Source organism: Aptenodytes forsteri, unplaced genomic scaffold, assembly GCF_000699145.1.
Source record: "Aptenodytes forsteri isolate BGI_AS27 unplaced genomic scaffold, ASM69914v1 Scaffold55, whole genome shotgun sequence".
NCBI lineage: Eukaryota > Metazoa > Chordata > Aves > Sphenisciformes > Spheniscidae > Aptenodytes > Aptenodytes forsteri.
The window spans coordinates 2,189,698-2,199,586 of record NW_008796063.1 but is presented as its reverse complement, the minus strand read 5'-3'; the positions used below and the strand labels follow the sequence as shown (position 1 = coordinate 2,199,586).

The window sequence follows — 9,889 nt, the reverse complement described above, 5'->3', positions numbered from 1 at the left end:
CCCCCTCCCAGCTTCTTGTGCACCTCCAGCCTTCTCAGTCGGTAGAGCATGGGAAGCTGAAAAGTCCTTGACTGGTGTAAGCACTACTTAGCAACAACTAAAACATGGGTGTGTTATCAACATTATTCTCATCCTAAATCCAAAACACAGCACTGTACCAGCTACTAGGAAGGAAATTAACTCTATCCCAGCCGAAACCAGGACACCTGCAGACCAGCCAGGAGAAGAAACCATACTGATGTTCTTCACCTCTTTTCAAAGCAGAATGTTAGGTCCATTTGCCCTAGAAAATACTGAGACTATGACTTGGAGAAAAATTAGTAACAATTAGTGTAACTAATTGAGTTTCCTGTACATTAAAAGGTAGTAATGGCCTTAATATAATGGTGGATTAGAAAAAACCTTCACAGGTAACAATTCAGTCCGAAAAGCCAGTATTCAAAGCTCAAGCATATGCTAGTCTGGGGCATGATAATCCAAAGCCTGTGCAATGGACAGGTCTCAAACCTTCTGCTGAGGTGACAGTCAGGTTGAGAAAAATGGTTTTAAATCTGTGATGGCTGGCAACGCACCGCATCAGTTAATACAGTAACTCTGTAATTAAAAAGTCTCTATGTAATGCACAAAAATCTGTAGTCACCACTAGTTTCTACAAGTTGTCCCTACGCATGGCGCCCACATCATTTCAGCTACAACCATGAAGATTTGCTCCAGATAACTCAATTACCAAATTATTGCTGATGCCAAAATCATTCTGAGCTCCTTTTCTGACTACATGTCACTGCCACCCTTTCCACATTAGCTCCTTACTCTGAATAAGCCTTCACCATTTGTACTGCTGCTATTTTTCTTTTCCAATGTACCCATGAAGATAACATCAGCTGGTTTCTCTGATGAACTCCCAGATGCCATCAGCCACGCATGGGAAAAATTACAAAACAAAATGCATAAGAGTTTTCAAGACAATTCCCAAATTATTCTCCCTGGAACACGTACACCAGGTTGCAACAACCACCCCAAACTTTATTTTATTTTTAAAAAAGAAAAAACCCTCCACAATCTTTCATGTTTTTCTTGATTTGTGCAACTCTTATCTATCTTTCAGACGAAAAATTCTTGGGACAGGGACTTCTTGTGATATGCACACACTTTCCATAACACTGCATAATAAAGTTGGGTACTAGACTAAACAAAGTTATTACCAAACAGGAATTACTACTATGCAATGATTTTTTTTAAATCAGAGGTGAAATATAGCTTTTATTGCAAAGACTAAAGGGATGGGATGAAAAAGAGAATAAGCAACTGCAGCTGCAATTTTCTGAAAGCTATGTACAACTTTTTTAATTCCATCCCTAAAGTGAAAAATGTCTTGCTTTGGCCTTCAATATGTCCATGTCCAAAGGAGAAATTAAGCCAGTTTATTACCTTGTATTTCCCTCTAATGGACTGTTTCTTTTCAAGCTATAGTCCCTGTACTAACACAATAAAATCTGCAACCCCCCCAAAAAAAGTGTTTTGCTTCAGCAAGGACTTCAGAACTAGATGCTCAGAAAATAATCCAATGTCCCTTCCTCTAATGACTAGCCAGCAGGAGTGTTCAGACACAGTGTAATCACTCCTCCACTATACCCAGCACTATTGCATTAAACTATAATTTAGTTGATCTATTTCTTGGAGTCATTTATTACATTCCGAGTTCTGTGGGTAGTGATAGGGCCATAAATGAAGCTATAAAAAACAAACTCTTATCAGCTGGACATCTATTTCTATTACATGAAAGGTTGGTAAATATGAAGATTTATTACTTGAGCAATACTCTGAAAACAGTGTTTATACAGTAAAGTGGAGGTGATTTTTCTTTCATTCTGTAGGTTCCTTCATTTGCTACTTGCATACTGTTTGAAAGTTGAAATGGTTACAGATTTCTAATGTACATGTATTTCTCAAAGTAAGGTTTAATTCTTGACAAACTAATATAGTCTTTTAAAGCACGTCTGATCAAGATTGAAACTACGGTGTCAGTATCTGCATGGTTTGTTTAGGTTAGTGAGCAGTGACATAGATGAGAAATTCTATCTGCCATGCACCTAGTCCCATGCTCTGTGAACAGAGCTTTGTGAACGCTGGAATTTCATATATAGGACTAGATTGAAGCCCAAAGCTTTATATCGGTCAATTAAAACTGTACATTCTGTACGTGTCAGATATTAAAAAAACAAATCTGTTTTTTCAGTTTTAAGGAATAAATTATTTTTGCTCTGTGTTCAACAGAACTTTTCAGTAAAAAGAGATTTTTAAACAATGTCATTTAACAGGAAGTTGCAATCAACTAACTAGACAAATCAGACAATCTTTTTCTTTTTAAAAACTCCCAAAATATTGATTTTATATTCTTCAAAACATTCCTACTATCACTGTAAACCGAGGTATAATACCATGGGTATGACAAGTGTATGAAAACATACATCTTCACTGACATTTAAGAATCTGCTCCATTTGTGTGATTTTAAGCAAAGCTGCAAAGTTTATATGGTTAAAAACTGTTTTGAAGAAACGTGCACAAAGCTGATTCCATGCAGTAAGTTTTATAAGTAGAAAATTAAAATGGTAATGAAATAACTCCACTAGTACAACAGAGCAGCAACTCTCTTATAGCTGAGATGGGGAGGACCCTCCCATATACATACATACATACATACTTTAATCTTACATCTGCGCTAACTTTGGTTACCTTGAAATATGTTGTACAGCACTGAAGCATGTTGTAAGGAAGTAGTTAGTTTTACTACGGTTTTCCTACATATAGCTCCCTAATTTTGCGAGACTTTCTATGAAGCAGTATGTCCTGGTTTTAAACCATTAAGTGTAACTGCTTGAAATCTTTACAGTAAACCAGCTTAGGAAAAAAAAGAGTTCTTAAGGTTAAGAATGTACCAATCTTTACCCAGTTTGGTGATACTCTATTGCAACAATAAAACAAAAAAAACAAGAGGGAAAAAAAAAAAAAAAAGATACTGCATGAAAAACACCATTATTTAGTCATACACAAATTGACGAAGTGAACCATAAAGGAATGACTCAGGACTTTTCAGGCTGTATGATTTTTTAATGGAAGAAAATTTCTGGTTTCATACCAAGAATCTTGCAGCTATTTAAAAAATATTCCTTACTAAGAAACCAAGGCTCCTATTTGCCTTAAACTGTGCCAGGCCAGAATTTTGCACCTACAGAAAATTCTGATCAAGCCTCCAATGGACTCAAAAACCCCTCAAAGATGTGCATACAGATGTATCATGGTCTCTACCTCCTCACTGATTTAACCTGATGGATCTAGCTGTGTAATACAAAAACAAGGAAACTGAGTAAGAGCAGCAAGCCAGACCATTAAGAGAGCTAACTACTGAATAACTATGTTAGTGGAATCAATACAGTCATGATACACTAACTTAGAAACTAATTTTTCATTTATGTTAAATATATTGTCCACTTAGAATTCTAAGATATGTTTCTAATTACTTTTTTCTATGTTGAGTTTTAAAAGTGACCAGTTTTCAGAAAAAGAACAATTGAAAACAAGCCTCCCTTGCATTGCCTACACACATTTTCTGATTCACGCTTGTGAAAAACAGCAACAGTTACTATGAGAATGCAAGCAACTGTAATGATCATTTTATAAGAAGCACTAGATTTTCCTCGTTGCATGTTTATTTACAAAAATGTAGTAAGTACACATATGCTCTACAGGTTTACCTTGAGGGCTGGTTTCACAATCAATTTAACCAACATTAAGTGCAAGCTGCAGCTGAAATCGGCTGCGCTGTCACCCCCTCTCTCTCCACCCGCATCCCCATCCCAGCCAGACCACATCATCGCCTTCAGGCCAGACTCTCAGCTTGTACCTGATTAGTTGATCGGTTCTCTGACCCAACTCGTGTGCAGCCACACTAGCAATGTGGGCACATGGAATCTATGTGGCTGCCACTTTTCAGGGGATACACATACAGGCGTGCAAAAAGCAACCATGGAATGATGGACTAACAAAAACTATCTGCCAGCTTATCCCAAAATAGCATGCAAGACGCCAAATGTTGTGGATAATAGTAAATGCTATATATAAATTTATATAAATTGCCATATATGCTATTTGGCAAATGATATATCGATTTTACCTAGCCTCTATATCAGCCCTACCATCCTTTTACAGAAAGTTTAACATTTCATGCACAAAAATCTTACTTAAAAAAAACCACAGGTCTTATGACAGGTCTCTCTCTTGTTTACTTCGTTTGAAATTAATTAGCTGAAGTCTAGATTCTAGATGTCCTGTTCTCGTAGAGTACCAAAAGTGTCCTTAATTGGCACAGTTCAGTGAAAATTCCTGTCTAGTCTATTACAGAGTCTGTACTGGCTCGCTGAAACTATACATGTTATTGCTGATGTAAGTGTTGAGCCTTTACTGCAAAAAAAAAAAGCACGGTAGCTCAGTCCTGATATATTCAGAAAACAGATAGCTACTAAGTTTAATATTATACAGAGACTTAGACTTCAATAAATTGGTAAGACAGAAATCAGAATTTTCAACATTCAATTACTTGTTTTCAAGAGTACACCACATGGATGTATGATTAAAAGCCAAAATAGATCTTAATCACATAGCAACACACTAAAATGACTCATTGAATACAAATGTCAACAAGAGATCTCAGTAAAGTTAGTTTATTTTTAGTATGTTATTCAGGAGCAGCTGAACACAAAAGTGAAAGAAAAAGATCAAGGATGAGGTTCTTTGCTAGCTAAATGTGCTTATCACAGGATGTAATAGAAAACTAACGTGGTTTACCATATAAATTTACAATAAAAAAACCAAAACATAAACCTCACTAATCAGGATAAAAGTCTAAGAGGGAAACAATTAGTGGGAAGAGCCTGGATTCCCCCATACCTTCCAAGGTGATAAATGTGGTCCTTAATATCAAACAAACAGTAAAGAATCAGACAAGATCTTTAGCAAACACAGACTGAACTATTACAAATAATCTGTACAACCATTCACTAGAGCAGATTTGTGCTATTTGTCAAAGAACGTATCTCTTGAGCAAACAAAGAAAAAAAAAATCAAACCCAAAAAAGAGTCTTTCAAAATATTCCACATCTGCAATTTTAGTGGCTCTCCTAAAATCAGCAGCTGGCTAGAAATACCATGGCAAAAATCAAATGTAAATATACCTGACAACTATTTACGACATGTTGTATACAACTTTAACTATTTTACCTTTAAAGTTGACATCTACAGGACTTTCCAGTTAATGGAAAACTTCTCACAAGACTTCTACATCAAGCCCTGCCAACCTGGCTAATTTTGCTATGTTATGTTAAACACAAAGGGGGGAAAAAACACTGTCCTCCCTCCAACTTGAATTTTTTTTTTTGTCAGCTACTAATATGAAACATTTTTAGACCAAGATAAAATGGAAATGACTGTAGTCTTAATCTTAACAGTGTTACAATCTATTTTTCTGAAGAGTGGGCCAGAACTGTTGAAATCATTACTATAAAACCAGCAGATTTCAGGTAAGCAAATATGAAGAACAGGAAAAGATATACAGATACACTGCTGTGTAAGATACTATAGTGTGCCTGGATAATATGCAGGATCTACCATTAAAAATAGAGATCTAAAATGAGGTAAAATCTACATGTAAGTATTTTTTCCCATTTCTTCTGTTTACTAATGCATAGGAAAAGAAATGATATGTGCTAAAAATCAAATGATCTGTCTCTGATCACTTGATCAATGATAAGATGCAATATAAAACAAACAAAAAAACCCTCAAAAAGCACAACTCTGCTTTCAGTTTCTAAAGATGGGACACATAACTGAAGGTAGAAAGTTTATCACGACATATGCTCTTTAAAAATGATAAACTGTTAAAATTGTTTGAGTTAAATAGTTAAGCTTTAAGGAAAGCTCCCAATTTCAATTAAAATGCTTGACTAAAAATAGTCACTCCTGGGAAAATGATACCAGCTGACAAGAGATTTAAGTGAACTTATTATTAAACTAACAGGTTTGGAACAAGACTGATGCCCAAAAAAGGCATTTAATAGGACTTCCTTTTCTTGAACATGCTCAAAAGATCGTAAGACATATGACCTTTAGTTCAAATATAACCTCCCTGCGTTACATTTTACTGGACTGACACTGTAAAGAAAGTTACAGTATAAATTCAGTAGCAGCCACTAGTCATAAATTAAGTGGTTTTTTTAAGTTCTATTGGTCCCTTGAACCTAAAGAACCACCTCATCTCAATAGTCTTTTAAACCACATGATTTCCAGACAGGAATGAATAACACACTTGCACTTGAGACTGAGGATATGCCTATATAGCTATATGCTGACAGACAAGCTCCTTTGCCAACCTTTCTACACTGGCAGAAGTCAAGGCAGCTCCAGCCTAGACCATGTAGCTCCACTACTGTGTCACTAGCGTCAAGGTAATCAAAGCTTTGCTCTCAGCAGGTCATCAACTCAGGCACAGTTCAACACCGTTGCATTTTAAAAAGTGCAGAAGTCCCATGTCCAGACAACCTGCCAAATTCAAGCAAAATGAACTGGAATCTGTCTGGACTCATACATACAGACAAACCCAGACACACTGAAGATAGAACTTTAAGTTAAATCAATCGCAAAAGCCACAGGCCATCCAGGCACAAAGGTTTAAGAAAATCCACAGCAGTATCACTACCATTCTCTTTCCTACAAGGTTTTACTAGGGCAAAGGTATAGCAGCAAAAAGTTAAAAATACAACGATGGCCTTGCTCTTTGCTCAAGAGTAGAAGAAACAACCCACCACTCCACATCTTGATTCTGACACACAGGGGTGGCAACAAGGTATTGTACTTTCAGATGCAAAAAAAGCTGGCCCTGCCAAACCCTTTGCTGGTATGCTCCTCTTCTTGCAAATTTTGGTGTTCATCTCCCCCTCGTGGACTATGAACAGAGGGGGGAAAACTTTGCTCCACCTAGAACAGCTCCATCTAGAAAGTCCCCCTCTAGAATCAACACGACTCCACTCGTCTTCCAGTTATTAGGAAATCCTCTCTTCAGATGCACCAACAGGCAAAACTAGCAAGACCATCTAGAGTAAGTGGATTCTGAGACACCAGTGTGGCCAGCATGTGGCCAAATGGGCAGGTGTAGCTCTCTTGCTCTGGAACCCACTGTACTGAACACTTAGAAAAAACAATTATGTTAACACATATACACAGATTTCTCTGCACTTACCTGCTGTGGCACTGGAAGACAGAAATAGAGTTTAGTTTGTACTTGGACAGGATTGAATGGAACAAGATGTGAAAGAATATCCATAACTAGTATAGACATATCATATGAAATCTGGATCAATAGCACATGACAGTATACAGACCCAGAATTCCTAACAAGCTTTCTTATATTCTTTGAAAGATGCCAAAATACCATACTACTACCATTGTCCAAATGCCCAGAACACGTCATTAACTGAAGTGCATGACAACAGTGAAAGACAAGTCAATCAACCTTTCTTGGCTGATACTAGTATTAAGCTTTGGTCAGCAGAGCCAACAGAAGTTCTTTATGCCAGACCTACACTCAACTTCTAGACCTACTCAACACAATCCATCTCATGAATTGTTGCAGCTCCCTCACTTTCATACTGAGAGTTTCTTTGTATTACTTTGCCTCCAAATTCTGTCCAAAGATTTCAGGAAATGGGCAACTGATGGGCATTTGTTCTGCCCTCACTCAGCTATTTCCAAAAATCTACTTTCAAAGTGTGGGTGGCACACTTCAGAGTAAGTCTCAACTACAGGTATATTTTAATTTACAACAGAAATAGCTACACGCTTCTATTCTGTATTTTCTAGGCCACCAAAATTTAGCAATATTTACACACTGGAAGGACATATAGCAATGCAGACAACGTAGATGGATGAACTCCTTCAATATCAAATGACATCTACCAACTACACTTTCATTTTCACAAGTCACAGTGGTGAACAGATAAATTAAAAGATGTATCTCCTCCCTAGTCTGGTTAGTACAAGCTAAAACTTGGCACTGTAAACTTTCAGGGTGACAACTGCTCTGTTCAGCACTTGGCAATTCTTAAGTACTTACATTTTACTAAAAATAAACTTGAAGGTACTACCTATAGACAAAATTACACTTTATCTCAATGTGTCAAGTATACAAAACTTTAACTTTCTAAAAACTTCACTTAATCATATCAAGACTTTGCAATTCTTAGTGAAGGCTAACTTGGTCAACATGGAGGAAGGAGAAAAAAGAAAAGTCTGCATATAGAGCAGAAATACAGACTATGACTACTTTTTTTAGAGACTTAAAGGGTTTTTTGCAGCCTTATAAAATGTTCTAACTTTACCTGAGTCTGCTGATAATCAGCCATCTTTCATACTAGCACTGGAATAAGTTTTCCAACCTTCTTCAACCTGAATTCACTGTGGGACACAGCACATGTACTTAATTCAATGTGAAAAACCTGCTTTCACTCCACTTGTGAAAAAGTTCTGATTTAAAAAACATGTTTTCTTAAATGTATCACGGTACTGTAGTAAGTGCCTTAAACATACTAGTAGAACTACCTAAACTACAGTTGAAAACACCCTGGAATCCACCAGCTTAAACAACAAATTTGCGATGGCTATGCAGATGCATCTGTATACATACACGCATTATGTCACTATTTTCTCCAACAATGTCAATCAATTTAGGGATCTACTTTCTTTGGAAGATGCTTGGCTTTATTAGTTAGGTGGCTCTGAATCTATCAAAGCAATACCTCTGTAGACTTGACTCCTTCCTTCCACTACATACCACACTTCATCCATCTATTCCCAGTCACCTTCAGTGCAATTCCAGGTGGCAACTTGTGTTCTCAGGAACAAAGCAGTGGCATCCCACTCCCAATTTATGGGACTTCTAAAAACCCATGCTTTCCCCCCCCCCCCCTTTTTTTTTTAATGTTTCTCTTGTATACTTGCCTTTCCTCCCTTTTAAAGGACTCAATTTGAGATATCAAATTATCCAGGTATCTAGCTAGCACAGAGATCTGCAAAAGCAAGCAACTTTCTTCTATGGAAAGATGCATCTGTGAAACATCATTGGCTTATCATACTCTTAAGTCAGCTTCTGGCATATGGTTGCTCTCAGACAGGTTGCCTATAGTTGTTGCTACCCAAACGAGCAAGCTCACCAGTGACAGGCTTTGAACTCACCTAATAAGATGCTTTTAGGGACAGCAAAGTTCATAGCTTTATTTCTGCAGAGAGTCACTCCAATCAATCTACATTCCACCACATTTATTTCATTGCATACTCCCTTGTTTTGTTGTTCTTGGTGTCTTGCACACTTTCTCACCTACTTTGAATTTGGGGATTGCAGCAAGTTTTGTAACAGGAAGGCACACCTCTTAACATCCAGCTTTTATATGCCTAGATGGCTTGTCATCTTCCCCTGGTATGGGCACAAATGATGGAAAACTTACTTGCCATATAGAACGGTGAGAATCAAGTCCCTGGGAACACTCAGTCCTAATGTTTTTCTCAACTGGAACATATCATCTTTTTGCAGCTCTCCTGAAAGTTGCTTTCTCAGTAAGGTAAGTCAAGTATAGACTTTCCTAGCTTTTAAAAAAAAAAACAAAAAAAAAACCACAAAAAAACCAAATCAAAACCAACCAAACAACCAAACAAAAAAACAAAAAACCCAAACCCACCAAACTTAAATTTGGGGTAAAAACCATAGAATCATAGATAGAATCATAGAATCATTAAGGTTGGAAAAGACCTCTAAGATCATTGAGTCCAACTGTCGACCCAACACCA

The 9,889-nt window shown here is 37.1% G+C and overlaps 1 protein-coding gene across 3 annotated transcripts in view; it reads right to left on the bottom strand.

Annotated features, from left to right (window-relative positions):
- The window catches only part of UMAD1 (UBAP1-MVB12-associated (UMA) domain containing 1), an 84,491-nt gene that overhangs the window by 49,967 nt on the left and 24,635 nt on the right, over positions 1-9,889 (bottom strand). The window lies entirely within an intron of this gene.